Below are 25645 nucleotides of genomic sequence, written 5' to 3'. Positions count from 1 at the left end.
CTTTCCTCATGGTGGCAAAATGGTTGTGGCACATCTCGCCTTCATCTCAGCTACCACCTTCTCCACAGAAGTAACTTCTGGGAACTCTCTCAAGATCGGAAACTGCCTGGAGCCTCTCATACAAACTGAGTCATAAGATAATACCATGGCATGAAAGAAGAAGTCAGTTTCAAAAAAGAGGTAAATAGGAATTCTGGGAGTGATGCAGGAGTGAAAAAGAATTAACTTCTGCTATATTCAACAGCATGAATAAATTTCTCAAACTTACTGCTGAGTGGAATAAAACAGACATGAAAGACTATTAATTCCAACCAATTCTATACAGTACAAAAAACAATAAAATTTAGAGTTGTTAGAAGTCAGGATAGTGGTAACCCTTGGACATACAGTGACTAGAAGTGGGCAAGAGGGGAAGCTTGTGGAGTGATAGGTATGATCTGTTTCTTGATTTGACTTATAAGGATATGTAAAATTTCTGGGGTGACTGGGTGTCTCAGTAAGTTAAGTGTCCGCTTCAGCTCAGGTCATAATCTCACGGTTCCTGAGTTTGAGCCCTGCATTGGTCTCTGTGCTGACAGCCCAGAGCCTGGAGCCTTCTTTGTATTCTGTGTCTCCCTCTCTCTCTGCTCCTCCCCCACTCACACTCTGTCTCTCAAAAATAAACATTTAAAAAAAAGTTTTTTTAAAGGATATGTAAAATTTCTGAAAATTTAAGTTATATATTTGGTATGTACATTTTTCCATATTGTGTTGTATTTCAATTTAAAAGAGAAACCTTTTGGGGCGCCTGGGTGGCTCAGTTGGTTAAGCGTCCGACTTCGGCTCGGGTCATGATCTCACGGTCCGTGGGTTCGTGCCCCACGTCGGGCTCTGTGCTGACAGCTCAGAGCCTGGAGCCCGTTTCCAATTCTGTGTCTCCCTCTCTCTCTGCCCTTCCCCTGTTCATGCTCTGTCTCTCTCTGTCTCAAAAATAAATAAACATTAAAAAAAATTTAAAAAAAAAATAAAAGAGAAACCTTTCATATTAAAAAAACAACAACAAAACCTAGGGGTGCCTGGGTAGTTCAGTTGGTTAAGCATCCAACTTCTGCTCAGGTCATGATCTCGTAGTTCATGAGTTTGAGCCCTGCATCAAACTCTGGGCTGACAGATTGGAGCCTGGAGCCTACTTTGGATTCTGTCTGCCCCTCTCTGCTCACGTGCTGTCTCTCTTTCTCTCAAAATAAATAAACATTAAAAAATTTTAAAAAACCCACCAAACCCTATATGTATAAGGAAAGAAAGTAGATGGAAACACACAAAACTAATTATAACAGTTGTATTTGATTAGTGGAAGTATAGGTTATTTTGTTTTTCTTCTATATTTATCAAGATTTTGAACTATTGTATTGGATTTAGTTTAGTAACTCTGCAGATTCACTTGGACCCACTTGCTCCCAGGTTCTCCACTTATTCAGTGGAGCACCCTAGTCACTACTATTGCTCATCTCCTGATGCAGTGGTCTGTCTTACATCCCCAAGTGCATGGGCCAAACACCCTCTCTTTTGCACCTGTTGTAGTGGGAGCCGTAGCAGCTATGGCACTGACTCAGTTATGACTTAAGTAGACCTGCTGAGAATTTTGCCACTTACACCACTTTCAGAGTAAGCAGAAGCATTGGGATCAGTCTCCTCAGGCTTCCCTGAGGATCAGGGAGTGCAGGGGAGTTAATGTCTCATAGGGTATAAGGAAATTGACCAATGAGAGATAGAAGGAAAGAGTCAACAGATAGTTTGCTTTTCCTTTACCCAATAAATAGTTCCTGGACACCATATAGTGGTTTCATATAGCTTCTCAGGCCTCTATAACTGACCAATTAGCTGTGTCTTTTTATAAAGCAATAGCAAGCTCTGTAGCACACCACCTTTTGGTTTCTTTCCCTTCTTCGCCTCATTTATGTTTTTGTTTTTGTTTTTTAAAGTTTATTTGTCTATCTTTGAGAGAGAGGGAGGGAGACAAAGAATCCCAAGCAGGCTCCTCACTGTCAGCACGGAGCCTGATGTGGGGCTTGAACCTATAAACCCTTGAGATCATGACCAGAGCTGAAGTTGGAAGCTTAAACTGACTGAGCCACCCAGGCTCCCCTTCTTTGCCTCATTTCTGTTTTTCCCTCATCCCTATTGCCCTGAGAATGAATTACTGAAGTTCCCAATAAAGCCTCAGCATGTAAACTTTGTCCTGAGCTCTGGTTTTCTAGAGAAACAGGCTAAGATTAAAAAAAAAAGTGTTATTTTTTAAAATATATTTTATTTTTAAGTAATCTCTGCACCTGCACCCAATGTGAGGCTTGAACTCACAACCCCAAGATCAAGAGTTGCATCCAGGCACTCCAAAACCATATTAACTTTATAATGGGGAGAGAGAGAGGAGTAAGGGGGAAAATGATTTAAAAAGAAGAACCAAAAGTAAGTTTAATGTTTGAGAAACTAAGACAAATAAGAACAATTACCATTTTATTGATCATCCATTATTTGTCCTACTCTCTACATTCATGCTGTCTAATCTCCACAACAGAAACTTTTGGATTTGGTTGATATGAATATCATTGGTGACCTCGTGGAGATCTGGCTCAGTGAAATAGTTAATCCTCAGCCAGATGGTCTGGATTTAGGAGTGAACAGGAAATGAAGATGTGGAGAATCAGTGAACAGATTTCTCAAGAATATAAAGAGAAAGAAAGTGATAAGTCAGTGACTTGAGAGAAAAGCAGATGGAGAGAGAGTTTTTCATTACGTGGGAAATTTGAACATGAACATGTGCTAAGGGGAAGTGTCCAGAAGAAGAGACTGGAGATAAGAAAGGGGAGAGAATAATGGGATCAGGTTTTTGGCTAACATTTATTGAGCATTTATTAAGCCCTAGTATCTTAGTCCATTTGGACTGCTATAACAGAATCCACATACTATGTGGTCTATGAACAACAAAACTTTATTGCTCACAGTTTTGGAGTCTGGAAGTCCAAGATCAGGGTGCCAGCATGATCAAGTAAGGGCTCTCTTCCAGGTAACAGACTTACTGTATCCTCACATGACAGAAGGGGCAAGAGATTTCTCTGGAGCCTCTTTAATAAGGCATTAATCCAATTCGTGATGGTTCTATCCTCATGACTTAAGCACCTCCCAAAAGTGCCATGTACTGATACCATCACATTGGGCAGTAGGATTTCAACATATAAATTTTGGGTGAACACAAACATTCAGATCATAGCACCTAGTCCTTTTGCTAGGCAAAAAGATGAACAAAAAAAATGGACCAGATTTATCCTCTGGCTTCATGGTTCACAGCCCAGAGGGACTAATGTGGAACAGGTAGAATGCAGACCCAGAGGTGTTTGCACAGATACAGCCTTATGGAATGCAAGGAGAAGAGTCTGAAACTGGTGAAGAGCTGGAAAGTGAGAAGGGCCCTAAGTAGAAGGAGGGCATGCTCTTCTCTGGATTACCGGGTGGGAGGGACAAGGTCTCAACCCTGCCTCACTGAGCACTTAAGCATTTGGCAAAAGTTTCTAGAATCTGAGAGGAATGTGGTCAGGTCAGAGGGATAAGTAAGGAAACAGCCTCTTCCCAAGTCTTTGAGTCTGTCTTGGGGCTATCCTGGTATTTTACTTGCTGGCACTTCCTGCTTACTCTAGATTGGGCCGTCAGAGCAGAAACCAAGAACAAAGTTCAGGTTCCCATAACAGATTCCCTTATGAAAATCAGGACAATAAAGGAGCCACCCCGTAAATTCACAGCCAGGAGACCAAGGAAGGAGGCCTATATGCCTTACCTAGATGAAAGGAATGTGAGGCAAGGTGCTTGTCCATATAGTCTCGCCTGGCTTTTAGCAGGAAGGACTTCTCAGACCCTCTCCAGACTCCTTATCATTGTCAGTAAGAAACTTGCCTCTGGAAGAAGGAGTTCATAATCCAGACTTATCTCTAGGAGTTAACAACTGAGTGTCTTTCCATCCAACAGAGTGCCCTTCATTCAACTAATACTTACTGAATTCCTGCCGTGTACTAGATATTCTGCTAGTGTGCTGAGAATACCTTGAACAAGATCTTGCCTTCGTGAGCTGACCTCTTAGTGATACTATAGTAGAGGGCAGGAGCACATTTAAGGAAAACCTGATCCTTTCCAGTCCATAAATGTCTCTAAAGGGTAGAATCATTTTTAACCCCTGGACAACTCAGAAACCAGCCCTCAATGCAGGATGTTAAGTTTTGTTTTTATTTTTTTTAATTGTTAAATTTTTTTAAAGTTTATTTAAAATTTTTTTTAATGTTTATTCACCTTTGAGAGACAGAGAGAGACAGAGCATGAGTGGGGAAGGGGCAGAGAGAGGGAGACACAGAATCTGAAGCAGGCTCCAGGCTCTGAGCTGTCAGCACAGAACTCAATGCAGGGCTTGAACTCACGAACTGTGAGATCATGACCTGAGCCGAAGTCGAATGCTCACCCGACTGAGCCACTCAGGCTCCCCTAAAGTTTATTTATTTATTTTGAGAGAGAGAGAGAGCACGTACAAGTTGGGGAGGAACAGAGAGAGAGAGAGAGAGGGAGAGAGACAATACCAAGCAGGTTCTGCACTGTCAGCATACAGCGAAGCGTGAGATCATGACCTGAACTGAAATCAAGAGTCGGATGCTTAACTGACTGAGCCACCCAGATGCCCCTCTTTTTATTTTAATGTTTATTTATTTATTTTGAGAGAGAAAGCACTGACGGAGGAGGGGCAGAGAGGGAAAGAGAGAATTCCAATCAGGCTCCATGCTGTCAGTGCAGAGTCTGATGCAGGGCTTGATTCCACAAACCCTGAGATCATGACCTGAGCAGAAATTAATAGTCAGACACTCAACTGACTGAGCCACCCAGGTGCCCTGGACAGTAACTTTTCTGCAGTAAAGGGATGATCCCAACTGTATAAGACCTGATTTTCCCAAAAAAGACAGAATCCCTGCCTGCATAGCTTCTAGGAATGGCCATGGGCATTCCTAGACAATGGACAATATTTTCTGTCTCAGTCACTTGGATCGTGTGGTCCAATTCAAGAGCCTACTGAACAAGCCTGGCACTAGACCCTGTGGGCTATACCTTGCAGTCTGCTTCTTCATCCTTCAAGATCCAAGCTCCAATCCCTTCCTCTCCCCAGCATGCCACTGTACCTGTGCATGATTCCACTGTACCATATTTCACATATTTTACTGTGTGCTCTATCTTGTCTTATCCATAGCTGGGAACCCTCTTCAATGCCAGAGACTGGTTTAGGAAACATGCCCTAACTATCATTTTAAATAGCAAAATAATAGCTAATATTTATTGGGTTCTTACTATACGCATCAGACACTGTACTGAATATTTCATAGAAATTACTTCATTTAATCTTCACAACAATCTTAGGAGTAGGGACTTTTTTGTTGTTGTTGTTGTTGAGAAAGAGAGAGAGTGAGCACATGAGCAAGAGAGAATCTTAAGCAAGCTCCCATGCTCAGTGCAGAGCCTGACACAGGCTAGATCCCATGACCCTGGGATCATGACCTAAGCCAAAATCAAGAGTATGACGCTCAACTGACTGAGCCATCCAGGTGCCACAGGGTAGGAACCATTATTATCTCCCTTTTTCAGTTGAAAAAAGAAGCCAAATGACTTGTGCAGAGTCACACAATAAATGGAACCATAGCCTGCATCTTTGACTTCAAAGTCCATGCTTTTTCCAAGACACCACTTTGTCTCTCCTAGTGGGTTGTTGATCTGTGTAACCCTGGTGCCAAGAATAATGTTTGGCTCCTACTGAGGGCTCAATCAATAAACGTCTGAAAATGTATTCATTTTCAGGTCCAGACACTCAAAGGAGTATGGGAAGTAATTAAGGAAGCTGTGACTAGAGTCAGGCCTTAGTAGGTCAGTAGTTCTCATGAGTAACACCTATGGGAGTCATACACTCCTAAGCATTTGTACAGGTACCAACTACTGGAAATAGAAGTGAGCTAGGTTGGGCACAGAATTTCCCAACAATTATTCTGTCTTGTAGGAGATGTGTGTGATGCATCAACCTGCCAGATTTGAGATAGCTGTGGAGTTGAATAACCCCACAGTATCTATTATGTACTATAGTGTTTCTCTGCTTTGCTGCCTCAGGGTTTTCTCCAAACCACAAAAGGCTGCTTGGCTATGTGCAGCTGCAACATGGAAGTATGAGGCATTAAGGTCTCTAAGGGAAACCCTCAAAAAATTGAGGGACAGGGATCTTTAGGTAAATGCTTCAGACAACACAGTCTCCATTAGGATAATTCTGAGGTGTGGTTTTCATAGTTTTTTAGAGGTATCTCTAGGTGGATTGTTCGCAATTGCCCATAGTATTAAGTAATTAATATGTATATTTTTCCCTCTTTTCTATCTCATTTCCCCCTCCCTTCTTTCTGGTTCCTGGAATCATCTCCCAAATAAATGACCTGTGGCCAAATCCTTGTCTCAAGGCCTGACTTTCGAGATACCCCAACTAAGACACTTTCTATCTAAATATTTCTTTTCTAAAAAAAAAAAAAAAGAAAAAAGAAAATGAAAAAAAGGACTAGGACATGTCCATTATGGCAACTTTTGAAATATGTGAAAGAATTGTCCCACTCCCTAAAGACAACTACTGTTATCTTTCAGCATAAGTTATTTCTTTTGTATTTCTGTTTTTAACTGTGTTTCTGTAATCTGAACTACTAAAATTATTATTCTGTTTATTAGTTTGTGATGTGATTTAATCATAGACATTCAGTTTATTCTCAATCATGTAGATGAATATGGGAAAAATACATTTAAAAAATGTAGTAGTAGGACTAAGAGTGTTTGGGAAGTGACTCATAGAACATAAATTAGAAAATGTTGAAGGCTATTACTTTAGAGATGGCATTTTCCCATGAAGTTTCTATCATTTTGATAGGTAGAAATTGAGGGAAGGAACATTTCTAGAACATTAGTTAGCAAAAGCATGTTGGCAAGAAGAACCAAGGTATGCTTAGCAGGTGGGCCACTTCAGCTGGAGAGTAGGTTCATGTAGAACACTGATTGCTTAGCCAAGTGGTTTAGACTTTTGTAGAGACAGTAAGGTTTCTCAGAAGTAAAAAACATGATTAAAGGAGTTCATTGGGAAGATTAATTGGGTATATACAAAACAGATAGAGTGATGGTTAGAAATCAGGCAGCAGCAGGCCAAAGCCTGTGTAGTAAAAGTCTGAATTAGGGTGGCACTTCATTACTGGAAAAGTGAAGTACCTTCTAGATGGGGAAAAATTGGTCATGTGGGCAGATGATTCTGTCACCCCTGAAGTCAAAGGGTGAAACACTCCTTGGAGTCCATCAGGATAGCAAACTTCTGCTAAAACTCTAACAAACTGTAATCTGTCAGAGCATACCTAGGGAGCCAACTTAATTAGCATCATTCTCATGGCAATGATTAAAGGAATTGAGATGCTAGAAATTGCTATGGAAGGGAGGCAGTAACTGGGCAAGGGCACCTCTGAAAGGGGGGTTGGGGGCTTGAGATTCCATCTGGCTTTCCTTCAGCCAGAGTGAATATACATCCATACATTCCATATACATCAAATTGATCATCAAGTTGATTCCATATTCATTAAAGCAAAGTTCCTAGTAATATTTTGCTTCCTATATTCCTTAATGCCAAGAAGAGAGTCTTCTGGAGGGCCAGCAGGAACATGGCAATCCTTGAAATGTAATCTTTCCATGATGAATTAATATATTGATTTTCTAATTTATATATCCATCCTTTTTGGATATGTAAATGCTAGTAAAGCTCCCCTGGGTCAGGATTCTGTAACAAAAGTTGAGTTGAGGCTTAGGCCAGGGGCTACAGTAACCAAGCAAGATCTTGCCCTGGCATCTAGCCTGCATTTTTGGCTGCTGTGTGAGGAATAGTTAGGAAGTTATGAGTAAACCACAGTTGAGGTGGTAGTGACTTAGAAAAGGATGGAAGCAATACAGAGGTAAGAAGTCATATTGAGGATACATTTTTTTTATTAAAGATTTTATTTTTAGTAAAAAAAAAAAAAAAAAAAGATTTTATTTTTAAGTAACCTCTACACCCAACTTGGCATTCAAACTCATGACCTCAAGATCAGGAGTCACATGCTCTACCAACTGAGCCAGCTATGTACCCCAGATTCAGGATACTTTTGTTTTGTTTTGTTTTGTTTTGTTTTGAGAAACAGAGAGACAGAGCACAAGTCGGGGAAGGGCAGAGAGAAAATGAGACACAGAATCCAAAGCAGGCTCCAGGCTCTGAGCTGTTAGCAAAGAGCCTGATGCTGGGCTCAAAGTCACAAACCATGAGATCATGACCTGAGCCAAAGTCAGAACTCAACCCACTGAGCCACCCAGGCACCCCTAGGATACTTTTTTTTTTTTTTTTTTTGAGAGAGAGAGAGAGAGAGAGAGAGAGAGAGAGAGAGAATGTGAGCAGAAAAGGGGCAAAGGGAGAGGGAGAGAAAGAGAATCCCAATCCCAAGCAGGCTCCACACTGTCAGCACAGAGGCCGATGTGGGGCTTGATCTCACGACCATGAGATCATGACCTAAGCTGAAACCAAGAGCTGGATGCTCAACTGCCTGAGCCACCCAGGCACCCCAGGACACATTTTTTAAAAGATTTTATTTTTACATAATCTCTACATGCAACATGGGGCTTGAATTTATAACCCCAAGATCAAGAGTTGCATGTCTACCGACTGAGCCAGCCAGGCATCCCTAGGATACATTTTAAAGAGCTCGGGGCGCCTGGGTGGCTCGGTTGGTTGGGCGGCCAACTACAACTCAGGTCATGATCTCGCAGTCTGTGAGTTGGAGCCCCGCTTCGGGCTCTGTGCTGACAACTCAGAGCCTGGAGCCTACTTCGGATTCTGTGCCTCCCTCTCTCTCTGCCCCTTCCCTGCTTGGTCTCTGTCTCTGTCTCTCTCTCAAAAATAATAAACATTACAAAAAAAATTAAAGACAGAGCTGACAGGATAGAGTAGATGAGGAAGGAATATGAAGGAAAGAGTAATAAAGAATGACCCCTGGGATTTTGACCTGAGCAGCTGTGCAAATATTGGTGTCCTTTAGTAAGGGGGGGAAACTGGGAAAGCAGTACATGAGTGGGAGGGAGAAAAGAATGATTTTTGGACAAGTTGAATTTGAAATGCCTGTAAGACATTAAAAGAGGAGATCCAAGTAGACTTTTTGAATATATGAGTCTGGAGCCCAGTGGTGAGGTCAGGGCTGTATAAATGATGTCTAAAATCCTGAAATTAGATGAGCTTACTTAGGAAGTGAGTGAGACATAAGAGAAATGAGGACCAAGGACTCTGATCTGGAGGGCCTGTAAAATTTGGAAGTCAGGAAAAGGACCCAGAAAAGGAATGAACAATAAAATGAAAGAAAAATAAATAGAGTGCAGAATTCCAGAAGTCAAATAAATCTTTTCATGGAAAGAATGATAACTAGGACAAATGCTGCTGAGAGGTCGTGTAAGATGAAGACTGAGGCTGGACTATTGGATTTGGCATAATGGCAGCCATTGGAGAGCTTGACATAGAAGCTGCAGTGAAGTTGTAGACAAAGCTTGATTAGAGTGAATTAAGAAAAGAGTTGGAAGGGTACCTGGATGGCTCAGTCAGTTAAGCATCTGACCCTTGATTTCAGTGCAGGTCATGATCTCAGTATCGTGAGTTCGAGGTCCCACATCTGCGCTAACATCACAGAGTCTGCTTCAGGTTCTTACCCTCTCTCTGCCCTTCCCCTGCTCACACTCTCTCTCTCTCTCTCTCTTTCTCTTTTTTAATTTACATCCAAATTAGTTAGCATATAGTGCAACAATGATTTCAGGAGTAGATTCCTTAATGCCCCTTACCTATTTAGCCATTCCCCCTCCCACAACCCCTCCAACAACCCTCAGTTTGTTCTCCATATTTAAGAGTCTCTTATGTTTTGTCCCCCTCCATTTTCATATTATTTTTGTTTCCCTTCCCTTGTTCTGGTCTGTTCTGTTCCCTTGTTCTGTTCTGTGTCTTAAAGTACTCATATGAGTGAAGTCATATGATATTTGTCTTTCTCTGACTAATTTCACTTAGCATAATACCCTCCAGTTCCATCCATGTAGTTGCAAATGGCAAGATTTCATTCTTTTTGATTGCCAAGTAGTACTCCATTGTATATATATACCACATCTTTTTTATCCATTCATACATTGATGGACATTTGGGTTCTTCCCATACTTTGGCTATTGTTGATAGTGCTGCTATAAACATGGGGGTGCATGTGTCCCTTTGAAACAGCACACCTGTATCCCTTGGATAAATACCTAATAGTGCAATTTCTGGGTCATAGGTAGTTCTATTTTTAGTTTTTTGAGGAACCTCCATACTGTTTTCCACAGTGGCTGCACCAGCTTGCATTCCCACCAACAATGCAAAAGAGATCCTCTTTCTCCACATCCTTGCCAACATCTGTTGTTGCCTGAGTTGTTAATGTTAGTCATATCTCATTGTGGTTTTGATTTGTATTTCCCTGATGATGAGTGAAGTTGAGCATTTTTTCATGTGTCAGTTGGCCATCTGGATGTCTTCCTTGGAGAAGTGTCTATTCATGTCTTTTGCCCATTTCTTCACTGGATTATTTGTGTTTTGGGTGTTGAGTTTGGTAAGTTCTTAATAGATTTTGGATACTAACCCTTTATTTGATATGTTGTTTGCAAATATCTTCTCCCATTCTGTCCGTTGCCTTTTAGTTTTGCTGATTGTTTCCTTCGCTGTGCAGAAGCTTTTTATTTTGATGAGGTCCCAGTAGTTCATTTTTGCTTTTGTTTCCCTTGCCTCCAGAGACAAGTTGAGTAAGAAGTTGCTGTGGCCAAGATCAAAGAGGTTTTTTCCTGCTTTCTCCTCGAGAATTTTGATGGCTTCCTGTCTTACATCTAGGTCTTTCATCCATTTTGAGTTTATTTTTGTGTATGGTATAAGAAAGTGGTCCAGGTTCGTTTTTCTGGAGGTCACTGTCTAGTTTTCCCAGCACCACTTGCTGAAGAGACTGTCTTTATTCCATTGGATATTCTTTCCTGCTTTGTCAAAAATTAGTTGGCCATACGTTTATGGGTCCATTTCCAGGTTCTCTATTCTGTTCCATTGATCTGAGTGTCTGTTCTTGTGCCACTCTCTCTTTCTAAAAAATAAGTAACAAATAAAAAACTTTTAAAAAGAAAAGAATTAGAGGTGAGGAAGTAGATAAAGTGCATATAGGCAACCCTTTCAGGAACTTTGCTCTAGCAAAATGGGACAGTAGTTGGAGGAGTAATGAAGTTAAGGGTGGGATTTTCCCCCCTGATTTGGCAGATACACTATTACAGTAGGTTATGTACTGATCCAGCTGAGTGAGGAAAATTAACAATTCAGGAGAAATAGAAAATAATTGCAGGAGCAATATCTTTGAGTAGTGTGGACTCTCATGCCTTTGTTAAGAGAGCAGACTAATAAATATTTTAAAAGTAATTGATGCCTTCTTATCTCAATATCTCATTTAATCCTCAGACTAATCCAAAACATTGGTGTTATCATCCTCAGAGTGAAGTATATTGAGTGTCCGAGAGGTCTAGTGGCTTGCTAAAGGTAACATAGTGGTGGAGATGGGATTAAAATTTTTGGCTACTTTCAAAGAGAGTGTACATTTGACTGAGCTCAATAAAGGTTGTTGAATCAATGAATGAGGAATGTGCACAGAAGTGTACTACTCAAGAAGCTGGATAGTAGTTGTAGACTTCCTAGAATATCAGGCTGGGGAGCTGAGAATCTCACAGCCCTAAACCTCTAGGCTTGAGGCTGCCCAACTAGGTTGATTGTGAATCATTTAAGACAGTTGTTGTTTATATAGAACTGTATTTAAATCCTTGCTGTACCCCTTAGTAGCTGTGTGACCTTGGGAAAATTTCTCATCTGTGAATTTTTTTTTAAGGTTTATTTATTTATTTTGAGAGAAAGAGAGAGTGTGAGATGGCGGGGAGAGAGAGAGAGAATCCCAAGCAGGCTCCATGCTGTCAGTGCAGAGCCAGATGTGGGGCTCAAACTCACAAACTGTGAGATCATGACCTGAGCCAAAATCAAGAGTTGGATACTTAGCTGACTGAGCCACCCAGGCTCCCCTGAAATAGAGATTTTAATATCCACCTTGCTGATATGTTTTTGGATTAAATGAAACAATGGATGTAAAGTACCTGTTAGTGCATAGTAGGGACTTAGTGAATGGTAGTGATTATTTGTATTCAGAGTAGATTGCTGCAAGGGAGGCTAAAGAAAACCATGCCCCTCCTCACCCAGTAAAGCTGCTGAAACTGCTCTCCAGACCTGAGAGAGACAGTAGGACTCCCCAATGGAGGAGGACTCTGCAGAAAGGTTGCACTGTCTCCATGTCTCTCTCTCTCTCTCTCTCTCTCTCTCTCTCTCTCTCTCTCTCATACTAACATATGTGTGCAAACACACCTTTCTGTAGAGCAGCAGCTGTTAGTATAGAGCTATGGTTGTATCAGGGCAGGAATCATAGTCACAAAGGTTGATGTGCAGTGAAGTGGAAAGAAGGCTGCAGCTAACTGAATGCCAACCAATGCAACCTATTGGTCTGGGGCTGGAAAAGGGAGGGGAAGAGGAAGGAGTGATGTGAGCAGGTCTGGCAAGCAAGAGCAGAACCACAGCAGGAAGCTGACAGCCTAAATCATATGGCAGTGCGGATTTCCCCTGTCAACTTCACTTCCCAATTTTACATCCTTCCATTGCACATATCACCCACAGACCCACTCTGTGCTAAAAGTGGGTAGAAGTGATTGATATATTCATTCAATTGACCAGCATTTAATGATACCTGCCATGTGCGAGGAATATTCTGGAAGGATAAACAATTGTTGATCAGGGAATTAAAGGGAGCTGGGGAAGGGTATTCTAGGTAGAGAAACTAATGTGCCAAATTGTGGAGGAATAAAGCAGGGTGTTACATTCCAGAAATTATCTATGGTGTGATAAGAAGGGGGCATAAAATTCCAGGCAGAAAAGTGGGAGATGAAATTGCAGAGGTAGGATAAGGTCAATTCATAAAGAGACTTATATATAACATTAAAATGTCTGGATAGGGGCACCTGGGTGTCTCAGTTGGTTGAGTGTCCAACTCTTGGTCTTCGCTCATGTCATGAGCTCATGGTTCATGAGACTGAGCCCCATGTTGGGCTCTGTGCTAACAGTGCAGAGCCTGCTTGGGATTCTCACTCTCCCTCTCTCTCTGCCCCTCACTTCCTTGTGTGTGCACATATGCTCTCTCTCCCTCTCTCAAAATAAATAAGCATTTAGAAAAAAAATTTTTTTAATGTCTGGATAATTGACTAACCATTTGAGAAAAAAAAGTTCAACTCCTACTTCATACTATACATAAAGGCAGATTTCAGAAGGTTTAAATGTTTGAATATTAAACAACAAACAGAATGCTAAAAGAAGAAACAGAAGAATATTTGTATAATCTTGGGGGTAGAAAAGGCCTTTCTTAACTTTACAACCAAAGTTACAAAGTGTAAAGGAAACTACTGACAGTTTTCACTGGATAAAAGTGAAAATTGCACAGCAAAACCAGCATAAGCAAGATTAAAAGACAAATAACAAAGTAGGAAAAGATTGTAATATTTAATGATTAAAGAGTTCAAAGCTTACTTTGTAAGGAATTTCTATAAAATTAAGAAAAAGAAATATTTTGAAAAAATATGCAAAGTTCTTCACAAGTAGTTCTCAATAGAAAAAAAGAAAAATGGCAATAAAAGTGTTATTCAAATATACTAATAAAAATAATTTTCCCCATACAAATCATTTTCCACATGAGGTTGATAAAATTAGAAAGATCAAGCCCCAGTGTTAGGGACAATATGAAAAAGGGATCTACTCATATACTGTTGATGGAAATGCAAAACAGTACAATCTCTTTCTTTCTTTCTTTCTCTCGCTTTCTTTCTCTCGCTTGCTTTCTTTCTTTCTTTCTTTCTTTCTTTCTTTCTTTCTTTCTTTCTTTTTTTAAGTTTATTTATTTATTTTGAGAGACAGAGAGTGAGAGGGAGAATCCCAAGCAGGCTCTGCACTGTCAGTGCAGAGCCCAATGCGGGGCTGAAACTCATGAACTGTGAGATCATGACCTGAGTCAAAATAAGAGTCTACACTTAACCAACTGAGCCACCTAGATGCCCCCAAAATAGTATAATCTTTCTACAGGGTAATTTGGTAATATATATTAAAATTTTAAATGTGCATCACTTCTGATCCAGCAATTTTAAGGAATTTAGTCAAAGGAAATAATAAAAAAAAGCAACCAGGATATTTACTGTGTTGTTTAAAGGAGAGAAAAATTACCCAAATGTTCATAAGAAGGGAATTGGCAAAATAAATTACTGTATATCCATACAATAAAAACAATATAGTCCCAAGGAGAAAGTAGATCTGTAAGTGTTGTAGTAGAAAAATGTCTATGATACATTGTTAAGTGGGGGGAAAAACAGGAGGTTACCAGGGCCCCTGGGTGGCTCAACCAGTTAAGCATCCAACTCTTGATTTCAGCTCAGATCATGATCTCATGGTTTCTTCAAGCCCTGCACTAGACTCTGTGCTGATAAAGTGGAGCCTGCCTGAGAGTCTCTCTCTCTCTCTCTCTCTCTCTCTCTCTCTCTCGGCCCCTCCCCCAACTCATGCTCTTTCCCTCTCTCTCAAAAATAAATAAATAAATAAGCATTAAAAAAAAAAAAAAGGAGGTTATCAAAAGCAGGTTTGGCACTAGGTGTATTCAGCTCATTCAGCTCCAGAGATCAAAGTCCTAGTGCTTCAAAGGCCAGGGTGCCAGTCTGCTCCTGGATCAAGGTTGTGCACAATGAAGGAGGAGGCTGGCCCAGAGTCAAGGGAGGGTGGGGGTGGGGATTTCTTCTCCAGCCCTGTCACAGCCATGACAGAGCCCAGGATCCAGATCCCTGCACTGAAGCCCAGATTTCCTTCTCTGGGCAAAATGTGGGTCAAAGTTAAAGCCCTGGGTACTTACTGGTGCCCTTCCTACTTTGTTAGAGTAAGAAGGTGACTTCTCTGAGCTCTGCTAGTGCTAGGCTTTGGAAATCTGATTTCATTTTTCTAGGGAATCTAGCAGATAAGTCTTTGCTGTAAGGCTGTCATTTTAATTATAGACCAGCTATAGCCAGAACATTTGTCTTGGTCATGTTCTATTAGAGGAGAGATATTTGAGTCCATTTCTGAGGGGCAAGAGGATCATAAGATTTCAGGGTCCTCCATAATACAGTAGTAGGTACTTGATAAACATGAAGCTTCATGTAAGCCTAGGTTTCCAGTAAGATCTTAGGAAGCAAAATAATTTCTTCACTATATTTCAGGATCTGAACATTGAACAAACTATTACTACTTAAATGACCAATTAGTAGCTAATTAAAGCTCTGGAACTCCCAGGTTGGGCCCTGTCTGGAAATCCTCTAGGGACTGAAGTAGTAAATCCAGTGTACAACACTTACTGATCAAAAACATTCTCCAGAGAAAGCCTCCACACTGGTTTTTCCCACCTAAGGTGCCAGAATCCCACTTCTTACACTCTTAAAAAAAATGCCTTTTCTTCCCGCCCTCCCCCACCCCACAGAGAGGAGGAGGACAGAAGTCACAGTGCAATTCTCAGGCTCAGATCAGTTCCACTCCTGTCAGCAGTTCTGGGCCACCATCCAGATCAGAATGGCTATGGTTGACTCAGTTTTCAGTGAGGCTGACTCATAATGCTCTCTGTCTCTCAAGGAACTTAGAAAGTAATATTAAATACATGAGAGGGCTGTTTTTTGTTTTATGTTCTACCTTCTTGCTAGCCTATGGTGGAAGGTAGCAGGAACCTCAGTTCTTGAAAGTGGGAAAATTGTGGCATTGATTAACTCAGCAGATACCTACCTGTTCAACACTTTCTCTGTTGACATGAATAAGGAACTTGCACACTTGTGACGGATATAGGTGAATGGGGTGATGGCAAGATTCAATCAGCTTTCTGGCTCCATCTTGGTCCCCTTTGCATCCTCATGACACTCAAAAATAAGCACTAAATGTGTGGCTAGTCGCCTGAGAGCAATTCCCTTCTGCCTGAGGCATTCTTGCATTTATTCCACATTCACTGAGCATCATCTGCTTTCAGGCCATGTACTGGACTGCTGGAGGTGCAGAGGTAAAGATGTGACCCTGCCCTCGAGGAATTGACAGTCCAGTGCAATGGTTCTCAATCTGTTGTCTCTTTGATGCTATGGGGTACTTGCTACCATCATATCCTTAACTTACTAAAATCATGGTCCATGGTGGGGGAGGGTGGGAAAAAGAAATAATAATTATAGAACTATGTGATAAGTGCTATTTGTGATAGAAATAAACACAGGGTATGGTGGAAATACAGAGAAAGGAGCACTGAAAATCAGATTAGGAATGGGAAGCTTGTCAGGAAAGATGTCCCAGAATGGTGATACTTGAACCCAGTTTTGAGAGATAAGCAAGAGTTAGGCAAATAAGAATCTATGAACAGAATGTGGGAGATCTGTAACATTATGGTACACTCAGGGATTTCACTCAGTGCTTTATGGTTAGAGCAATATGAGGTGTATGTGAGGGAGGAGAGACAAGATGTCAGATGGTGGAAGGCCTGTGTGTCAGGATAAGGAATATTATGCTGAACATTACGCTAAGTTCAGTGCTCTGGGGAGATATCAGCAAGGGGGTTGGAAATTAATTCACATAAGGAATGGCTGGGGAAATGGGTCTGTTTAAGTTGAGGAGAAGACGTTAAGGGAAAAAAAACCTGGTTTATAGCATGTGCAGAATTTTTTATTCCGTATTACTTCAGAATTAGAAAAGGCCGTTTATCCTAGCTTGGCAAACCATACATGATGATCTGGTTAGGGGCAGGTTACCAGACCTCCATTAGCCTCTTTGGTCAGTTGCCCAAACTGTTCAACCATATGAGATGGCCCTGACTCCTATCCCACTCTGGTCTTAGAGTTCTCAGATTAGGGTCTACTTGTCAGCCCTGATGTTCCTCTGTGGAAGGTGGAAGGAGAGAATACAGAGATACCTCTAGTTGCAGAATTACAGCTTGCAGAGGGGTAAGGGAACATGACTAAGGGTGCCATGAAAGGCAGGAACCCAGCTTGTGGTTAAAGGTGTGGTTAAGGCTGGGAATGAATCAGTAAAGCCTTCTTGCCCAGAGGTAAAGCTCTCCTTTTCCATCTGTGTGATTTCTCAGAGCCTTTTGTCCTTTGTCTCCCTTTCTTTCCCATCTGTCAATGGCAGAGTGGCCCTGAGAAGAGCAAGCCAGAGTCATTACAATGGGTGTGAGCTTTTCTAGTCTCAACATCATTACTCACCTAATTGCAGTACTTCTGACAGTGAAGGCACTCTTCTGGAAGCTTTGGCCAAGGTATCTAGAAGTAAAGTATGAATACATTAAAGAGGTAAATTTTATTTTTCCTGCTTCCAGGCAGAGAGGACCCTACCAGCCAGGACAAATGGGCCAGAAGGCTATATAGGCTATGAGTCCTCAAGTCATTTATTTGATTTTCTCTAGCTCAACCTGGGGAAATTTTGTCCCCCAGGGCACATTTTGGTAATGTGTGTGGGGGTGGGAGGGTTGCTACTGGCATCTAGAGGACAGAGTATTGTTAAATATCCTATTATGCATTGAACAACCCTCCACCCTCCCAACAAAGAATTATCAGACTCAGGGGCGCCTGGGTGGCTCAGTGGGTTAAGCGTCTGACTTCAGCTCAGGTCATGAGCTGTCCGTGAGTTTGAGGCCCGCGTCGGGCTCTGTGCTGACAGCTCAGAGCCTGGAGACTGTTTCAGATTCTGTGTCTCCCTCTCTCTCTGACCTTCCCCTGTTCATGCTCTGTCTCTCTCTGTCTCAAAAATAAATAAACATTAAAAAAAAAATTAAAAAAAAAAAGAATCATCAGACTCAAAATGTTGATAGCACTGATGCTGATGGAATAACTGATAAAAGCTTATGTGTATAAGGATTTGGTTGGGGGGGGGGGCAGTAAAAAAAGGATTTGAGCAGTAGTCCCTGGGGTATCAAGTGGCTAAAGGTAAAAGCCCACTTTAATTGTATAAGCATAGTCTGCAAGCTTGCTGTTAGTCTAGCTTATTGATATGTCATGGTGGACTTCCCCTTTACTGCTCTGTTTTCAACTGTATCTGTGCATTCATTCTAGTTCTCCTAAAATTGGGGAGAAGGAAGATGGAGGAAGAGAAGAAAAATCAACACTTTATTTTTCTAGTTAGGTGTGAGAGGGTGAAAACTGGAGTCTAAAATTGAGTTTAATATCTTAAATATGTACCTTTTTAAAATACAAATAGCAGTTCATTATAAAACAGGACAATGACAGAAAAATAACAAATACCAAATCATACTTGAATTTAAAGTTGGAATCATTGAAAATGTATGAATTGGGATGTCAGATTTGTAGAAATAAAAACCAGAAATGAGTGGAAGTCAATGTAGTCTCAGAAACAAGTTCAACTGAAGATTAGGTAAGGAGCTATTTAAATTCATTAATTTTGGGGAGTGCCTGGGTAGCTCAGTCGGTTGAATGTCTGACTATTGGTTTCAGCTCAGGTTATGATCTCATGGATTTGTGGGTTTGAGCCCTGCCTCAGGCTCGTGGAGCCTGAGCATGCAGACCATGAAGAGCCTGGTTGAGATTCTCGTCTCCCTCTCGCTCTGCCCCTCCCCCATTCATGTTCTGTCTTAAAAAAAAAAAAAAGACAACAATTTTAAATTCATTAATATTTTGATGGATTCAAATGATGGATTGGAGGCAAGACAACAAATTTTGATACAGATTATAATGATAATGATGATGATCATAAGAATGATTATTACTAAGCACTTACTCTGTGCCACAGATAATGCTGTCATACCATTTTCATGAGAAGAAAACTGAGGCTGAGGGGAGTTACATGAGATCTCAGTTACCTGTGTTTGTGTAACAAACTATCCCGACACTTGGTGAGTAAGCAAAGGCAGGGAGACAGTTCCACTGTATTCCACGTGAGTAATACTATAGTGGTTTTATGCATCTGAATTGCTGCCCCCTTCTAGGGGTCACAGATAACCTAGAGAGCACCAACAGGAACACCTGCAAGTCAGTTATCACGGAAGTGTGCAAGACAAAACCAAGTGACTGTTAGGCCTACCGAAGAAGGGATTCTGGTAATGGGTAGAAGGTTGGGTGTTAAGCTCCATGTTTAGTAAGTATAGGGCACAGAGGACAGGGCATAGAAGAGTACATGGCACACGGTGGCAAATTCATTTTAAATTATTTAACTGTGGTTCCTTCCAACTTTGAGGGTCTAGGGCTCTATATTTTTTTGAGGACATAATTGTGCATAAATAAATATTTAATCATGCATGTAACCAAGAGTTTTATATCACTTCATGAAAGGTCTGCAATACCAAAAGCATTACTACAAATAGTGTTGCTGTGTTACCCAATTCCAGGGGCACTATTCATGGAACACATAAAGTGAATATCACCCCCTAAAGTTCTATGACACAGAGGTCCGTATAAATACAAGGCAAGTTTAGTAAAACAACTTGCCATTTCTATCAAGGGTAGAAGATAAAAATAGTAACTGAAGCTCTTTTTTTTTCTAGCATTTCAACATGCTTGCATGGTCACATTCAGAATCCCAAGTTTTTCCTTTCAAAGTCCATCAAGGTCAATCTAGTTTATCCAATATCCTTCTCTCTTCCTTTCTTTCTAACAGAATCTCAATTTTGTTAGGAGTGGTAATATACCTAACTAGTAGACACATTTCCAGCCTCCCTCACAGCTAGGAGCAGCCATGTGACATAGTTCTAGGAGATATTTAAACTGAGAGATTCCGGGAGTGCTTTGCTTCCTTATTATAGTCCCCACCCCCCTCTGGCTGCCTCTTCCTTCTCCCTGGAATACAGGTGTATTGTTGGAAGTAGAGCAGACATTTTGTTTAGTATAAGGTAATCGTAAGAATAAAAGTTACATGCTAGGAATTTAGGTACAGAAAGTTAAAAGAAGTCTGGTTCCCTCATAGCAGCATGGAATCACTGTAAGAGCCTTGGACTACTTATTTGTTCAATGGGAAAAATTAATCCCCTATTTGGTTAAGCTTGTTACTTGAGTTTAAACTGTTACTTACAGCTGTGTTCAATTCTAACAAACATCATCCTTGATAATAGTTTTTCTCAACTGGGTTATCTGTAGGTCTTTCTGTGTCCTAAATATAACTTTATAAATTGAATTCTTATAAATTTAAGGATTCATGTGTTCTCTGAGAACTGTTAAATGTAGTGTTTTTCTTTTAGTGATAATTAAAAAAATAAAAATAAACATGTTCTGAATCATCTGGATGTGATCATAACTGAATGCTGCTCTATGATTTTGATTTCCATGATTTCATTGGTTATTACAATTACAAGAAAGCATTTAGCTTTAATGTTTATAGGTTTAATTTTAATGGTTTATAGGTTTAATTTTAATGGTTTATAGGTTTAACTGTAATGGTTTATAAGTTGATTGCAGGCTGTTATTAGTTTAGCAACTCCTAATGTTAAAATGATCACTGTTGCAGGGCATCTGCTTTATACTCCTACTGAATCGCCTTACCTGGTGTATCTAGTTAGCTATGAAGAAGGGGCAAAGGCTGTTCATTAATCAGTAACTAATGCTTTGTTAAGTGATGGCCAGATGATGTCAAAGAACACCTCATGAACAAGTGTCTCATGCTAGCTTAAAGGGAGAAAGGTGGTGGGAGAATCAAGACACCATTGCAAGGTGTAGGCAGTATAGGTATGCAGACCCCAGAAGGAGATGCACTATAGCATTAGGATGATATTCGTGGAGAATATTGCTTGAGGAGTCTCATCTTGAATATTTTAACTTGCAATAGTTCCTTAGCAGCCAGATAGTAGTAATTAAGGAAAACATTTTCATTCAACAGTATTTTAAATTAGTAGGTAAATAATTTTCAATATTGCATTCTGGAGCAACTTATTAAAGTATTACAGAGTCTGGGGTGCCTGGGTGGCTCAGTCAGTAAGTGGCTGACTCTTGATTTCAGCTCAGGTCATGATCTCATGGTTTGTGATTTCCAGCCCCACATCTGGCTCTGTGCTGACAGCTCAGAGCCTGGACCCTGCTTCAGATTGTCTCAGTCTCTCTCTGCCCCTCCCCCTGCTCTCTCTCTCAAATATAAATAAACATTTAAAAAAAAAAAGGATTCTCTCCCTCTCCCGCTGCCCCTCTCCCCGCTCACACTCTTTCTCTAAAATAAATAAGTAAATGGGGCACCTGGGTAGCTCAGTCAGTTAAGCGTCCGACTTCAGCTCAGGTCATGATCTCACAGTCTCTGGGTTCGAGCCCCGCATCAGCCTCTGTGATGACAGCTCAGAGCCTGGAGCCTGCTTCAGATTCTGCATCTCCCTCTCTCTCTGCCCCTCCCCTGCTCCTGGTCTGTCTCTCTCTGTCTCAAAAATAAATAAAAACATTAAAAAAATTTTAAAATAAATAAGTAAATAGATAATGTTTTAAAAAATATATTTTAAAAAGTAAAATACTACATAGTCTGAAAAAAATGAAATAAAAGTAATAAAAGTTAAATAATTAAATTTGAGAAATGAAGCCAACTTTGGACTTCCTCAAGAATATTTTTCCTTTCACAAGGAACTTCATATTACTAATATTACTAATATTTGAGAAAACTACTTTAACCTACTAGGTCGAGGGAGCCAGGTCTTCTGAAGAACTGGACTGGAATCCAATGCTTCGCCCAGCAAAGAGCCATACTTACTTGAATTGGCAGAGAAAAAATTTAAGGGCCTCACTTCTAAGAAATAAAGCAAAATATGATTCATGCAAGTATTTTCTCAGTTGCTGCCATGACACCAAGCAATTCTTCCTAACAAAGTTCTATCTAATGCCTTCAGCAACCAGCGACTTAGTAAGAGATATATATGTATTTTTTTTCATTTAAAAGAGTTTGGAGAAAACTTAGTAAATTTCACAGGTGGCAGCTTGTCTGTATACTATTTGACTTTTTTTTTTTTTTTAATATGGAACGCTTCACGAATTTGTGTGTCATCCTTGCGCAGGGGCCATGCTAATCTTCTCTGTATCTTTCCAATTTTAGTATATGTGCTGCCGAAGCGAGCACACTATTTGACTTTTTAAACCATTCCATTTTGTTGTTACCCTTTCCCAGGTGTAGGAAACTTCAGTGCTGATGGTGGGGACCAAAGGAAATTATTATTGGTAGAAACAGCCCATCTTCATGAATGACCCTTCAGCCACAAAATGCTATTCTTTTTAAGTTGCTCTTAATGGCTTTGTCCTTCCTCCTATTCTCATAGAAATTCTCAGAAGTCCTGGTCTTGGCTTACCTCTTTCTACAGGTTTTAATTTACTCTCACAGTTTTAAGTATCCTTGTTATTGTAAGTGATGTGAACACATATAATTCATTAATGTATTTTAAAAATACCTATTGTATCTATCGTGTGCTATGGACCATGCTGCTAAGTATTAGGGTTATAATGTGATGAACAAGATAGGCACAAGTTTCCACATTTCTAGCTTCCTACTGGTCATCTCCCCCTTGGAATGCTAAATTCAACATACCCCAAAGTGAGGTCTTTATCATCTCCTCCAAACTCTGTTTCACTGCATGTCTGTGAGGCACACCACACTTCACCTAATTCCCCTGAGACTCCTCCTTGATTCCTCGCTTTCAGTTCCCATATCTGATGCCCAGAATTTGCTTACTGCCCTCGAATCCCATCTCTCCATGTTCTGCACTACTGCCTTCATTCAGGCTCTCCACCTCTTTTCCAAGGTCATGGCAATAGCTTCCTTATTTGTCTCCCTACCCCATATCTTCTTGGTCCCCTAAATCTGTTCTCTCTACAGCTGCCAGAATGATCAATAATGCAACCCAATGTGGTCACTCTCTTATTTAAAACTCTGAATTTCTTTCTATACTTCCACTTTAATTTTACCCATAAAATTAGAATCCTGGCTTATGAGATACATCATAACCAATCTCTGTGTTTTTTGTCTCTACATTCTAGTCTTTGGCATTTACATTCTGCTAATATTGAACTTTTTGTACTTCCCCATACACATTGTATTTTTTTCCCACTTCTTTTACTGTTTTCTCTGCTTGGAACTCGTTCTTTACTTTTTTCCTCCTTAACAAACTCTTTAGTGATCTTTTAACACCTGAATACATGGTGTCTTATTCATCTTTGCATGTCTAGCAAAGTATAGGCCTCCTGTAAATAGAAGAATAATAAATACATAACGAAACCTCTGTGCTGCTAATTCTCACATCTATATCTCCAGTGGTGAACTCTGGACAACTCTACTTGGATGTCTGAAGAGCATCTTAGTGTCGTTTACCTCAAACCAAACTGCTTACCTTCTCCATTAAGAAAGGAGTCAACGAATCATTAAATTCTACTGAAAACATTATTACACTATATGTTAACTAACTTGGATTTAAATAAAAAATAATAAAATAAAATAAAATAAAATAAAGGAGTCAGTATAGTAATAGGGTAGACTCCAGTCACAAAGCCTGGCCAGACCACAGTAAGGCACAACTCCAGGGGGCACCATTTACATTATAGTCTATATAAATGTCACATTTGCATATTGTACATGATGGTTCTGCTGCCTAGGATCGCATCTGGCCCAACACTTCTTAGCTGTGACTTTGGACAATTTACTTAAATTCTTTAGGCATCAGGTATTTTGTCTGTAAAACAATACTCAATAAATGTCTTTATTTTTTAAAGTTTTATTTACTTTTTGAGAAGGAGAGAGCACAAGCAGGGGAGGGGCAGAGGGAGAGAGGAGGACAAAGGATCTGAAGAGGGCTCTGCGCTGACAGTCCCAGGCTGACAGCAGACAGCAGGGTGCCCGATATGGGGCTCAAACTCACAAACTGCAAGATCACTACCTGAGCTAAAGTTGGGTGCTCAATGGCCTGAGCCACCCAGGCGCCCTTGTTTGTTATTATTTTTAACCTCAAGCCTGCTTCTCCTCTAGTATCTCCTATGTCACAGGTAAATGACATTACTCCTTTGAAAATTTTTTTAATGTTGTATTTATTTCTGAGAGAGAGAGAGAGAGAGAGAGAGAGAACAAGGATGAGTGGGGGAGGGGCAGAGAGAGAGGGAGACACAGAATCTGAGGCAGGCTCCAGGCTCTGAGCTGTCAGCACAGAGCCTGACAAGGGGCTCGAACTCATGAATCATGGTCAGCTGCTTAACCGACTAAGCTACCCAGGCACCGCCCCATGACATTACTCCTTTGTCACCAAGATAAGAAACCAAGGAATCAGATTGAAGGATTGAACTTCCTCTTTCTTCTCACCCTAAATCCAATACAAGGCCTATAGAAATATTTTTTCTTTCCTTCATCCCATCTTGCTGCCAATGTCATATTACAGTTCTGAGACTTCTCTTCTGGATCTCTGCTTCTTGTCTCCCAGTCATTATTTTTCATATCACACAGCTGCTAGAGTTATCTTCCTAAAACATAGTTCAAATAAGTTAACTTCACATCTCAAAAATATTTTTTAAATTTTTTTTAATGTTTATTTATTTTTGAGAGACAGAGCATGAGTGGGGGAGGGGCAGAGAGAGAGAGACAGAATCTGAAGCAGCCTCCAGGCCCTGAGCCATCAGCACAGAGCCTGACATGGGGCTCCAACTCACAAGCCATGCCATCATGACCTGAGCCGAAGTCAGAGGCTCAACCGACTGAGCTACCCAGGCACCCTACATCTCAAAAATCTTTTTTTTTTTTTTTTTTTTGTTTATTTTTGAGACAGAGAGAGAGACAGAGCATGAACGGGGGAGGAGCAGAGAGAGAGGGAGACACAGAATTGGAAGCAGGCTCCAGGCTCTGAGCCATCAGCCCAGAGCCCAATGCGGGGCTCGAACTCACGGACCGTGAGATCGCGAGACCGTGACCTGAGCTGAAGTCGGATGCTTAACCGACTGAGCCACCCAGGCGCCCTTCAAAAATCTTAAGTACATTCCAAAATTAAGCATTCCTCCTATGCCAGTTACTCTGCTAGGTTCTGACACTACAAGATAAATAAAACCAGTAAAATCCTTCCCAGACCACTGTTAAATAAGGAAGGACAAAAGAATCATGTGTAAACTTAGAGCTAGAGGTATATATTAGGTACTGTAGAAGGATAAAGAAGAAAGACCCCTTGCTCCCATTTCCAAGTCTTTGCTGTTCTCAGGAAAGAGATTCCATAGTCACTTGCTTAGGCAAGTGTTCAACAGATTTTTTTCTCTTTTCAGAACTCTGTCCTGGTATTTCAGGTTCTTTTTTATTTTTTTGTATATATACTTAAAGTTTATTTATTTATTTTTAAGAAAGAGACAGAGAGCACAAGCAGGGGAGGGGAACAGAGAGAGGGAGAGAAAGAATCCCAAGCAGGCTCCACACTGTCAGCATGCAGCCCCCTGTAGGGCTCGAACTCACAAACCATGAGATAATGACCTG

At 40.7% G+C, this 25645-nt stretch overlaps 1 protein-coding gene and 1 non-coding gene across 5 annotated transcripts in view; both read right to left on the bottom strand.

Annotated features, from left to right (window-relative positions):
* Positions 1 to 25645, bottom strand: part of AKR1A1 (aldo-keto reductase family 1 member A1) — a 45008-nt gene that overhangs the window by 17166 nt on the left and 2197 nt on the right. For all 4 annotated transcript variants that reach the window (XM_042950917.1, XM_042950916.1, XM_042950915.1 and 1 more), the window contains exon 2: positions 17449 to 17505. The gene's annotated coding sequence lies outside the window, so the exon portion shown is untranslated. The remainder of the gene's footprint in view (positions 1 to 17448; positions 17506 to 25645) is intronic.
* LOC122228917 lies at positions 22170 to 22276 on the bottom strand. The gene has a single exon (XR_006206804.1). It is a non-coding gene; the product is annotated as a U6 spliceosomal RNA (small nuclear RNA).

The sequence above is a fragment of the Panthera leo genome, chromosome C1 (assembly GCF_018350215.1).
Source record: "Panthera leo isolate Ple1 chromosome C1, P.leo_Ple1_pat1.1, whole genome shotgun sequence".
NCBI classification, from domain to species: domain Eukaryota; kingdom Metazoa; phylum Chordata; class Mammalia; order Carnivora; family Felidae; genus Panthera; species Panthera leo.
The sequence above is the reverse complement of the archived record's forward strand: the minus strand, read 5'-3'. Positions and strand labels throughout refer to the sequence as shown.